Below are 12,431 nucleotides of genomic sequence, written 5' to 3'. Positions count from 1 at the left end.
CAAAAATCGTCCCAATTCACCCCAGCTTACGGTACGTGCAGAAAACTTGCCTTGGATGCCGCTGTCACATGCATGCCAAACGTCTGCGACCAACCCTACACGAAGTGCGCACGTGCCTGTACACAGCAGTGCAGTGGTGGCTGTCTAATCCAGATGCGCATCTCCGACTAAGGACAAGTGTTGATGTTTGTATTCTGTTTTTCACTTAGGTTCATGAAAGGGGATAGCGCGAACGCAGTCCCCCTGAGTAAAAATTACGCACCCGAGTCGCCCACATTTGGGGCGATCGCAGGGGTCAGCCCACCGAAGTGCAATGGGAAAGCCTCGCCCTGGGGACACCGCCTGATTGATCACGGTAGCCCCTGTGCCAGGTAAGTATGATTTGATCTGCCTCACCACTCAAACTGGTGAAAGACGGCCCGTGTCCGGCTTGGGCGAACCGCAAATGGCTGGCCGTCTTGGCCCGGCACAAAACGCACGAAGTGCGCACGAGACTTGAGTGGGTGTTCTGTCTCTCGTCAAATACGAGCTTTCCTCACTTTCCTTTGGCACCCAATCTCTGTCAGTGTTAAAACCTTTTTCACTCCTTTGGTTATATTCTGTCCATCAGTACCGTAAATTGGGGTGACTTCGGACAACGTGGTGAATTCGGACAGTGAGCCAATAAAAGTATAGAATAGTATCGTTACTGTTGCAAAAGATGTATTCCCACGGCTACTTCATGAACTTTCAGAGAAATTATCTACCACTCAGAGCGAAAATGTAAAATCTGCGTTTAAAAAGTGCGGCATTGTCCCTCACGACCCAACCCCTGTTCTTGATAGGATTCCCAGGGAAACCGAGAAAACTCCTGAAGGAGCAGGAGGCCATGGAGTGGATGGCGCATTAATAGCGTTGTTGAAAGACATGCGTGGTGCAGATTGTAAACAGCCAAAGAAACGAGCAAAGTGTCTTCGTGTTGAGCCGGGAAAAAGTTTTTTTTTTTTTTTTTTTTTTTTTTTTGATTGGTGTTTTACGCCGTACTCAAGAATATTTCACTTATACGACGGCGGCCAGCATTATGGTGGGTGGAAACCGGGCACAGCCCGGGGGAAACCCACGACCATCCGCAGGTTTCTGGCAGACCTTCCCACGTACGGCCGGAGAGGAAGGCAGCATAAGCTGGTCTTGAACTCACAGCGACCGCATTGGTGAGAGGCTTCTGGGTCATTACGCTGCGCTAGCGCGCTAACCGACTGAGCCACGGAGGCCCCCGGGAAAAAGTGTTTCTTCAGAGGATTTATCCCACAATGATGATGACAACGGTGAAACTAGTGACTCCGAGGAAACAAGTTCAGGAGAAGAGCAATCTACAGAAGCGTCGTCTGAGAGCACAGAAGGTGGAGATTCCGATAAAGGGGTTAGCAGCCATTGCGATAATATAGAAACAGAAGGCGTCCAGGGAACCTCGTCATCGGGAAATGCTCAGCGAAGCAGTGGAAGGACTGGACTAACTGGCGTGGTTAACGTGAAGTCAATTAAGGAGTTACATGTAGATCAGTGGGTATTAGTGCGGCTCGGGGATCGTGTGAAGAAACTGTTCATCGGAAGGATCGACACCGTGTATTATTCAGATGGGGATCTTGAGGTTTCTTTTCTAAGAAGAAAAAGTCTGCAGACAAATGTATTTGTTCACCCCAAAGAAGAAGACTGTGCATTAGTGGATTTCGACCAAATAGTTGGAGCACTTAATCAACCACAAACACTGCGAAGAGGTCTGCTCAAATTTGCGGCTGACGCCAGTGAATGGATCCCATAGTCAACAAAAGGAATTCTAGAGACGTTCTGTTCCGTATTTGAACTGTGTGTTGCATAGCTTTTGTTTTTAAACTGTAAAATTATGCTCCCAAATGGTGTAAACGTGATTGCGGTTTCTCAAATTTGTTTCATTGTTAAGCAAAACACGTGCATTTATAACTTTTCAAACATCCTGAGATGTTTAAGTTAAAATTTGTATTTTTTAAAAACCTAATTAAAGTCCGAAACCAACCCTTTGGTTGGCTTATCTCGTTTATGTGTTGGTGTAAAGTAAATGTCCGAAGTCACCACCTCCTGTGGGGGGGGGGGGGGGAATTCGGACAACTTTCAAACAAAAAAAAATCGCAGACTCTTATACATTTAAGACTTGTACTGATGCTGACTGAACCCATATATTAAATGCAAACTGATAAGAAGAAAAAGTCCTTATTATATCAGATATTCTGAAGCACAGAAAGAAAAGACTACAAAAATCGTCCCAATTCACCCCAGCTTACGGTACGTGCAGAAAACTTGCCTTGGATGCCGCTGTCACATGCATGCCAAACGTCTGCGACCAACCCTACACGAAGTGCGCACGTGCCTGTACACAGCAGTGCAGTGGTGGCTGTCTAATCCAGATGCGCATCTCCGACTAAGGACAAGTGTTGATGTTTGTATTCTGTTTTTCACTTAGGTTCATGAAAGGGGATAGCGCGAACGCAGTCCCCCTGAGTAAAAATTACGCACCCGAGTCGCCCACATTTGGGGCGATCGCAGGGGTCAGCCCACCGAAGTGCAATGGGAAGGCCTCGCCCTGGGGGCACCGCCTGATTGATCACGGTAGCCCCTGTGCCAGGTAAGTATGATTTGATCTGCCTCACCACTCAAACTGGTGAAAGACGGCCCGTGTCCGGCTTGGGCGAACCGCAAATGGCTGGCCGTCTTGGCCCGGCACAAAACGCACGAAGTGCGCACGAGACTTGAGTGGGTGTTCTGTCTCTCGTCAAATACGAGCTTTCCTCACTTTCCTTTGGCACCCAATCTCTGTCAGTGTTAAAACCTTTTTCACTCCTTTGGTTATATTCTGTCCATCAGTACCGTAAATTGGGGTGACTTCGGACAACGTGGTGAATTCGGACAGTGAGCCAATAAAAGTATACAATAGTATCGTTACTGTTGCAAAAGATGTATTCCCACGGCTACTTCATGAACTTTCAGAGAAATTATCTACCACTCAGAGCGAAAATGTAAAATCTGCGTTTAAAAAGTGCGGCATTGTCCCTCACGACCCAACCCCTGTTCTTGATAGGATTCCCAGGGAAACCGAGAAAACTCCTGAAGGAGCAGGAGGCCATGGAGTGGATGGCGCATTAATAGCGTTGTTGAAAGACATGCGTGGTGCAGATTGTAAACAGCCAAAGAAACGAGCAAAGCGTCTTCGTGTTGAGCCGGGAAAAAGTGTTTCTTCAGAGGATTTATCCCACAATGATGATGACAACGGTGAAACTAGTGACTCCGAGGAAACAAGTTCAGGAGAAGAGCAATCTACAGAAGCGTCGTCTGAGAGCACAGAAGGTGGAGATTCCGATAAAGGGGTTAGCAGCCATTGCGATAATATAGAAACAGAAGGCGTCCAGGGAACCTCGTCATCGGGAAATGCTCAGCGAAGCAGTGGAAGGACTGGACTAACTGGCGTGGTTAACGTGAAGTCAATTAAGGAGTTACATGTAGATCAGTGGGTATTAGTGCGGCTCGGGGATCGTGTGAAGAAACTGTTCATCGGAAGGATCGACACCGTGTATTATTCAGATGGGGATCTTGAGGTTTCTTTTCTAAGAAGAAAAAGTCTGCAGACAAATGTATTTGTTCACCCCAAAGAAGAAGACAGTGCATTAGTGGATTTCGACCAAATAGTTGGAGCACTTAATCAACCACAAACACTGCGAAGAGGTCTGCTCAAATTTGCGGCTGACGCCAGTGAATGGATCCCATAGTCAACAAAAGGAATTCTAGAGACGTTCTGTTCCGTATTTGAACTGTGTGTTGCATAGCTTTTGTTTTTAAACTGTAAAATTATGCTCCCAAATGGTGTAAATGTGATTGCAGTTTCTCAAATTTGTTTCGTTGTTAAGCAAAACACGTGCATTTATAACTTTTCAAACATCCTGAGATGTTTAAGTTAAAATTTGTATTTTTTAAAAACCTAATTAAAGTCCGAAACCAACCCTTTGGTTGGCTTATCTCGTTTATGTGTTGGTGTAAAGTAAATGTCCGAAGTCACCACCTCCTGTGGGGGGGGGGGATTCGGACAACTTTCAAACAAAAAAAAATCGCAGACTCTTATACATTTAAGACTTGTACTGATGCTGGCTGAACCCATATATTAAATGCAAACTGATAAGAAGAAAAAGTCCTTATTATATCAGATATTCTGAAGCACAGAAAGAAAAGACTACAAAAATCGTCCCAATTCACCCCAGCTTACGGTACGTGCAGAAAACTTGCCTTGGATGCCGCTGTCACATGCATGCCAAACGTCTGCGACCAACCCTACACGAAGTGCGCACGTGCCTGTACACAGCAGTGCAGTGGTGGCTGTCTAATCCAGATGCGCATCTCCGACTAAGGACAAGTGTTGATGTTTGTATTCTGTTTTTCACTTAGGTTCATGAAAGGGGATAGCGCGAACGCAGTCCCCCTGAGTAAAAATTACGCACCCGAGTCGCCCACATTTGGGGCGATCGCAGGGGTCAGCCCACCGAAGTGCAATGGGAAGGCCTCGCCCTGGGGGCACCGCCTGATTGATCACGGTAGCCCCTGTGCCAGGTAAGTATGATTTGATCTGCCTCACCACTCAAACTGGTGAAAGACGGCCCGTGTCCGGCTTGGGCGAACCGCAAATGGCTGGCCGTCTTGGCCCGGCACAAAACGCACGAAGTGCGCACGAGACTTGAGTGGGTGTTCTGTCTCTCGTCAAATACGAGCTTTCCTCACTTTCCTTTGGCACCCAATCTCTGTCAGTGTTAAAACCTTTTTCACTCCTTTGGTTATATTCTGTCCATCAGTACCGTAAATTGGGGTGACTTCGGACAACGTGGTGAATTCGGACAGTGAGCCAATAAAAGTATACAATAGTATCGTTACTGTTGCAAAAGATGTATTCCCACGGCTACTTCATGAACTTTCAGAGAAATTATCTACCACTCAGAGCGAAAATGTAAAATCTGCGTTTAAAGAGTGCGGCATTGTCCCTCACGACCCAACCCCTGTTCTTGATAGGATTCCCAGGGAAACCGAGAAAACTCCTGAAGGAGCAGGAGGCCATGGAGTGGATGGCGCATTAATAGCGTTGTTGAAAGACATGCGTGGTGCAGATTGTAAACAGCCAAAGAAACGAGCAAAGCGTCTTCGTGTTGAGCCGGGAAAAAGTGTTTCTTCAGAGGATTTATCCCACAATGATGATGACAACGGTGAAACTAGTGACTCCGAGGAAACAAGTTCAGGAGAAGAGCAATCTACAGAAGCGTCGTCTGAGAGCACAGAAGGTGGAGATTCCGATAAAGGGGTTAGCAGCCATTGCGATAATATAGAAACAGAAGGTGTCCAGGGAACCTCGTCATCGGGAAATGCTCAGCGAAGCAGTGGAAGGACTGGACTAACTGGCGTGGTTAACGTGAAGTCAATTAAGGAGTTACATGTAGATCAGTGGGTATTAGTGCGGCTCGGGGATCGTGTGAAGAAACTGTTCATCGGAAGGATCGACACCGTGTATTATTCAGATGGGGATCTTGAGGTTTCTTTTCTAAGAAGAAAAAGTCTGCAGACAAATGTATTTGTTCACCCCAAAGAAGAAGACTGTGCATTAGTGGATTTCGACCAAATAGTTGGAGCACTTAATCAACCACAAACACTGCGAAGAGGTCTGCTCAAATTTGCGGCTGACGCCAGTGAATGGATCCCATAGTCAACAAAAGGAATTCTAGAGACGTTCTGTTCCGTATTTGAACTGTGTGTTGCATAGCTTTTGTTTTTAAACTGTAAAATTATGCTCCCAAATGGTGTAAACGTGATTGCGGTTTCTCAAATTTGTTTCATTGTTAAGCAAAACACGTGCATTTATAACTTTTCAAACATCCTGAGATGTTTAAGTTAAAATTTGTATTTTTTAAAAACCTAATTAAAGTCCGAAACCAACCCTTTGGTTGGCTTATCTCGTTTATGTGTTGGTGTAAAGTAAATGTCCGAAGTCACCACCTCCTGTGGGGGGGGGGGGGGGGAATTCGGACAACTTTCAAACAAAAAAAAATCGCAGACTCTTATACATTTAAGACTTGTACTGATGCTGGCTGAACCCATATATTAAATGCAAACTGATAAGAAGAAAAAGTCCTTATTATATCAGATATTCTGAAGCACAGAAAGAAAAGACTACAAAAATCGTCCCAATTCACCCCAGCTTACGGTACGTGCAGAAAACTTGCCTTGGATGCCGCTGTCACATGCATGCCAAACGTCTGCGACCAACCCTACACGAAGTGCGCACGTGCCTGTACACAGCAGTGCAGTGGTGGCTGTCTAATCCAGATGCGCATCTCCGACTAAGGACAAGTGTTGATGTTTGTATTCTGTTTTTCACTTAGGTTCATGAAAGGGGATAGCGCGAACGCAGTCCCCCTGAGTAAAAATTACGCACCCGAGTCGCCCACATTTGGGGCGATCGCAGGGGTCAGCCCACCGAAGTGCAATGGGAAGGCCTCGCCCTGGGGGCACCGCCTGATTGATCACGGTAGCCCCTGTGCCAGGTAAGTATGATTTGATCTGCCTCACCACTCAAACTGGTGAAAGACGGCCCGTGTCCGGCTTGGGCGAACCGCAAATGGCTGGCCGTCTTGGCCCGGCACAAAACGCACGAAGTGCGCACGAGACTTGAGTGGGTGTTCTGTCTCTCGTCAAATACGAGCTTTCCTCACTTTCCTTTGGCACCCAATCTCTGTCAGTGTTAAAACCTTTTTCACTCCTTTGGTTATATTCTGTCCATCAGTACCGTAAATTGGGGTGACTTCGGACAACGTGGTGAATTCGGACAGTGAGCCAATAAAAGTATACAATAGTATCGTTACTGTTGCAAAAGATGTATTCCCACGGCTACTTCATGAACTTTCAGAGAAATTATCTACCACTCAGAGCGAAAATGTAAAATCTGCGTTTAAAAAGTGCGGCATTGTCCCTCACGACCCAACCCCTGTTCTTGATAGGATTCCCAGGGAAACCGAGAAAACTCCTGAAGGAGCAGGAGGCCATGGAGTGGATGGCGCATTAATAGCGTTGTTGAAAGACATGCGTGGTGCAGATTGTAAACAGCCAAAGAAACGAGCAAAGCGTCTTCGTGTTGAGCCGGGAAAAAGTGTTTCTTCAGAGGATTTATCCCACAATGATGATGACAACGGTGAAACTAGTGACTCCGAGGAAACAAGTTCAGGAGAAGAGCAATCTACAGAAGCGTCGTCTGAGAGCACAGAAGGTGGAGATTCCGATAAAGGGGTTAGCAGCCATTGCGATAATATATACTATCCAAAAAAAGAAACGCATAACCCGGTTTTTTGCGGAGGTGATGCAGTCTTTTCAATTATGCATAGCTAAATAAGAATTGCTATTCTGCAAATATTTTTTTACACAGATTAAGTAAGGGTCCATATCTAGACAACAAGGCCATCAACTTGAGGTAAGACACTCACAATGAGTCTCCCACTTGAGTGGAATGTCATTATCTGTTGTGACCACCACGGGCACGAATAACAGTTCTGACACGCCTTGTCATGGACTGGATGAGACGCTGGATAGAGGCCTGGGGAATGTTCTGCCACTCCTCCTGCAAACATGCAACTTGCTCTTGAAGCGTTTGGGGTTGAGGTTGACGTTGGCGTAGACGTCGATCAAGTTCATCCCACAGATGCTCAATTGGGTTAAGATTCGGGGAACGGGACGGCTAGGGTAGCACATTTACATTGTTTTCGGCGAGGAAGTCCCTTGTGACACGTGCCGTGTGCGGTATGGCGTTGTCCTGCTGGAACAACTCCCGCTGAACGTCAATGACAGGTAAGAGGTGTGGCTGCAGGATGGTGTCTCGGTAGCGTACGGCCGTAAGATTTCCCTGAACGTGGACAAGATTTGTACGACCAGTATACGATATTGCTGCCCACATCATCACACTCCCTCCACCAAATCTGTCCACTTGGCGTACGCAGTTAGGGGCATAACGTTCGTGAGCACGTCTGTAAACCCTGTTTCTACCATCACCTCTCTGCAATAGGAATCTGGACTCATCACTGAACCAAATGCGTCGCCAGTTGCGTAGATTCCATGCAGTCACGTTGTTACACCATCGGAGGCGATTGGCGCGATGGTGAGGACGCAGCACGATCCCAACATAGGGCCTCCTGGCTCTCAGTCCATGTTCCCTCAGCCTGTTCCGCACTGCCTGACCTGATATCCTCCTCAGTCCCGGTATGCTGGCTGCTGTGCTTTCAGCTGTAGCACAACGGTCACGCAAATGGAGGACCCTTATGTAGCGATCTTGGGCTGCTGTAATGACACGTGGTCGACCTGAACGCCGACGGTCATTTGTTGTCCCAGTATTGTTGTAGCGGGCAGCAAGCCGTGAAATCGTGCTCTGGCTGACGTGTAGACGCCTAGAAATGGACGATTGGGACTCTCCAGCTTGAAGTCTTCCAATGGCAATATTTCTTGTGACAGTGTCAAGACGTGACATGTTGAATCAGCTTGAAAACACCACTTGAAAGACGCCGATTTCCGGCCCGAAGTTGCGGTTTTATAGTCATACACTGCATGCTTTCCATGCGTAAGTTCGGCGTGTAAGACTGCACGTGATGCAGTGTGGTGCTGTATTTTTTACTTCTTCCAAAAACGGCCTCCAAACTCAACATTTTCAACCAAGAAATGTTTTGAGGAATAAAATGTGTGCTAACTGTGACTATTAACAATATTAAAACACATTTTGCTCATGAAATGAAGACAAAATGTATTTATTTCATTTTAAAATAAAACAAAACACCTATGCGTTTCTTTTTTTGGATAGTATAGAAACAGAAGGTGTCCAGGGAACCTCGTCATCGGGAAATGCTCAGCGAAGCAGTGGAAGGACTGGACTAACTGGCGTGGTTAACGTGAAGTCAATTAAGGAGTTACATGTAGATCAGTGGGTATTAGTGCGGCTCGGGGATCGTGTGAAGAAACTGTTCATCGGAAGGATCGACACCGTGTATTATTCAGATGGGGATCTTGAGGTTTCTTTTCTAAGAAGAAAAAGTCTGCAGACAAATGTATTTGTTCACCCCAAAGAAGAAGACTGTGCATTAGTGGATTTCGACCAAATAGTTGGAGCACTTAATCAACCACAAACACTGCGAAGAGGTCTGCTCAAATTTGCGGCTGACGCCAGTGAATGGATCCCATAGTCAACAAAAGGAATTCTAGAGACGTTCTGTTCCGTATTTGAACTGTGTGTTGCATAGCTTTTGTTTTTAAACTGTAAAATTATGCTCCCAAATGGTGTAAACGTGATTGCGGTTTCTCAAATTTGTTTCATTGTTAAGCAAAACACGTGCATTTATAACTTTTCAAACATCCTGAGATGTTTAAGTTAAAATTTGTATTTTTTAAAAACCTAATTAAAGTCCGAAACCAACCCTTTGGTTGGCTTATCTCGTTTATGTGTTGGTGTAAAGTAAATGTCCGAAGTCACCACCTCCTGTGGTGGGGGTGGGGGGGGGGGGGGAATTCGGACAACTTTCAAACAAAAAAAAATCGCAGACTCTTATACATTTAAGACTTGTACTGATGCTGGCTGAACCCATATATTAAATGCAAACTGATAAGAAGAAAAAGTCCTTATTATATCAGATATTCTGAAGCACAGAAAGAAAAGACTACAAAAATCGTCCCAATTCACCCCAGCTTACGGTACGTGCAGAAAACTTGCCTTGGATGCCGCTGTCACATGCATGCCAAACGTCTGCGACCAACCCTACACGAAGTGCGCACGTGCCTGTACACAGCAGTGCAGTGGTGGCTGTCTAATCCAGATGCGCATCTCCGACTAAGGACAAGTGTTGATGTTTGTATTCTGTTTTTCACTTAGGTTCATGAAAGGGGATAGCGCGAACGCAGTCCCCCTGAGTAAAAATTACGCACCCGAGTCGCCCACATTTGGGGCGATCGCAGGGGTCAGCCCACCGAAGTGCAATGGGAAGGCCTCGCCCTGGGGGCACCGCCTGATTGATCACGGTAGCCCCTGTGCCAGGTAAGTATGATTTGATCTGCCTCACCACTCAAACTGGTGAAAGACGGCCCGTGTCCGGCTTGGGCGAACCGCAAATGGCTGGCCGTCTTGGCCCGGCACAAAACGCACGAAGTGCGCACGAGACTTGAGTGGGTGTTCTGTCTCTCGTCAAATACGAGCTTTCCTCACTTTCCTTTGGCACCCAATCTCTGTCAGTGTTAAAACCTTTTTCACTACTCCTTTGGTTATATTCTGTCCATCAGTACCGTAAATTGGGGTGACTTCGGACAACGTGGTGAATTCGGACAGTGAGCCAATAAAAGTATACAATAGTATCGTTACTGTTGCAAAAGATGTATTCCCACGGCTACTTCATGAACTTTCAGAGAAATTATCTACCACTCAGAGCGAAAATGTAAAATCTGCGTTTAAAAAGTGCGGCATTGTCCCTCACGACCCAACCCCTGTTCTTGATAGGATTCCCAGGGAAACCGAGAAAACTCCTGAAGGAGCAGGAGGCCATGGAGTGGATGGCGCATTAATAGCGTTGTTGAAAGACATGCGTGGTGCAGATTGTAAACAGCCAAAGAAACGAGCAAAGCGTCTTCGTGTTGAGCCGGGAAAAAGTGTTTCTTCAGAGGATTTATCCCACAATGATGATGACAACGGTGAAACTAGTGACTCCGAGGAAACAAGTTCAGGAGAAGAGCAATCTACAGAAGCGTCGTCTGAGAGCACAGAAGGTGGAGATTCCGATAAAGGGGTTAGCAGCCATTGCGATAATATAGAAACAGAAGGTGTCCAGGGAACCTCGTCATCGGGAAATGCTCAGCGAAGCAGTGGAAGGACTGGACTAACTGGCGTGGTTAACGTGAAGTCAATTAAGGAGTTACATGTAGATCAGTGGGTATTAGTGCGGCTCGGGGATCGTGTGAAGAAACTGTTCATCGGAAGGATCGACACCGTGTATTATTCAGATGGGGATCTTGAGGTTTCTTTTCTAAGAAGAAAAAGTCTGCAGACAAATGTATTTGTTCACCCCAAAGAAGAAGACTGTGCATTAGTGGATTTCGACCAAATAGTTGGAGCACTTAATCAACCACAAACACTGCGAAGAGGTCTGCTCAAATTTGCGGCTGACGCCAGTGAATGGATCCCATAGTCAACAAAAGGAATTCTAGAGACGTTCTGTTCCGTATTTGAACTGTGTGTTGCATAGCTTTTGTTTTTAAACTGTAAAATTATGCTCCCAAATGGTGTAAACGTGATTGCGGTTTCTCAAATTTGTTTCATTGTTAAGCAAAACACGTGCATTTATAACTTTTCAAACATCCTGAGATGTTTAAGTTAAAATTTGTATTTTTTAAAAACCTAATTAAAGTCCGAAACCAACCCTTTGGTTGGCTTATCTCGTTTATGTGTTGGTGTAAAGTAAATGTCCGAAGTCACCACCTCCTGTGGGGGGGGGGGGGGGAATTCGGACAACTTTCAAACAAAAAAAAATCGCAGACTCTTATACATTTAAGACTTGTACTGATGCTGGCTGAACCCATATATTAAATGCAAACTGATAAGAAGAAAAAGTCCTTATTATATCAGATATTCTGAAGCACAGAAAGAAAAGACTACAAAAATCGTCCCAATTCACCCCAGCTTACGGTACGTGCAGAAAACTTGCCTTGGATGCCGCTGTCACATGCATGCCAAACGTCTGCGACCAACCCTACACGAAGTGCGCACGTGCCTGTACACAGCAGTGCAGTGGTGGCTGTCTAATCCAGATGCGCATCTCCGACTAAGGACAAGTGTTGATGTTTGTATTCTGTTTTTCACTTAGGTTCATGAAAGGGGATAGCGCGAACGCAGTCCCCCTGAGTAAAAATTACGCACCCGAGTCGCCCACATTTGGGGCGATCGCAGGGGTCAGCCCACCGAAGTGCAATGGGAAGGCCTCGCCCTGGGGGCACCGCCTGATTGATCACGGTAGCCCCTGTGCCAGGTAAGTATGATTTGATCTGCCTCACCACTCAAACTGGTGAAAGACGGCCCGTGTCCGGCTTGGGCGAACCGCAAATGGCTGGCCGTCTTGGCCCGGCACAAAACGCACGAAGTGCGCACGAGACTTGAGTGGGTGTTCTGTCTCTCGTCAAATACGAGCTTTCCTCACTTTCCTTTGGCACCCAATCTCTGTCAGTGTTAAAACCTTTTTCACTCCTTTGGTTATATTCTGTCCATCAGTACCGTAAATTGGGGTGACTTCGGACAACGTGGTGAATTCGGACAGTGAGCCAATAAAAGTATACAATAGTATCGTTACTGTTGCAAAAGATGTATTCCCACGGCTACTTCATGA

The 12,431-nt window shown here is 46.2% G+C and overlaps 6 non-coding genes across 6 annotated transcripts; all 6 read right to left on the bottom strand.

The window, feature by feature from the left end:
* Positions 1-217: 217 nt before the first annotated feature.
* LOC135477292 (U1 spliceosomal RNA) lies at positions 218-379 on the bottom strand. Its single transcript, XR_010445179.1, has one exon. It is a non-coding gene; the product is annotated as a U1 spliceosomal RNA (small nuclear RNA).
* A 2,102-nt stretch (positions 380-2,481) lies between these two features.
* On the bottom strand, positions 2,482-2,643 carry LOC135477279 (U1 spliceosomal RNA). Its single transcript, XR_010445167.1, has one exon. It is a non-coding gene; the product is annotated as a U1 spliceosomal RNA (small nuclear RNA).
* A 1,808-nt stretch (positions 2,644-4,451) lies between these two features.
* LOC135477278 (U1 spliceosomal RNA) lies at positions 4,452-4,613 on the bottom strand. Its single transcript, XR_010445166.1, has one exon. It is a non-coding gene; the product is annotated as a U1 spliceosomal RNA (small nuclear RNA).
* A 1,814-nt stretch (positions 4,614-6,427) lies between these two features.
* On the bottom strand, positions 6,428-6,589 carry LOC135477277 (U1 spliceosomal RNA). Its single transcript, XR_010445165.1, has one exon. It is a non-coding gene; the product is annotated as a U1 spliceosomal RNA (small nuclear RNA).
* A 3,356-nt stretch (positions 6,590-9,945) lies between these two features.
* On the bottom strand, positions 9,946-10,107 carry LOC135477276 (U1 spliceosomal RNA). The gene has a single exon (XR_010445164.1). It is a non-coding gene; the product is annotated as a U1 spliceosomal RNA (small nuclear RNA).
* Positions 10,108-11,923: 1,816 nt separating this feature from the next.
* LOC135477274 (U1 spliceosomal RNA) lies at positions 11,924-12,085 on the bottom strand. Its single transcript, XR_010445162.1, has one exon. It is a non-coding gene; the product is annotated as a U1 spliceosomal RNA (small nuclear RNA).
* Positions 12,086-12,431: the final 346 nt, after the last annotated feature.

This window comes from Liolophura sinensis, chromosome 10 (assembly GCF_032854445.1).
Source record: "Liolophura sinensis isolate JHLJ2023 chromosome 10, CUHK_Ljap_v2, whole genome shotgun sequence".
Lineage (NCBI taxonomy): Eukaryota > Metazoa > Mollusca > Polyplacophora > Chitonida > Chitonidae > Liolophura > Liolophura sinensis.
The sequence above is the reverse complement of the archived record's forward strand: the minus strand, read 5'-3'. Positions and strand labels throughout refer to the sequence as shown.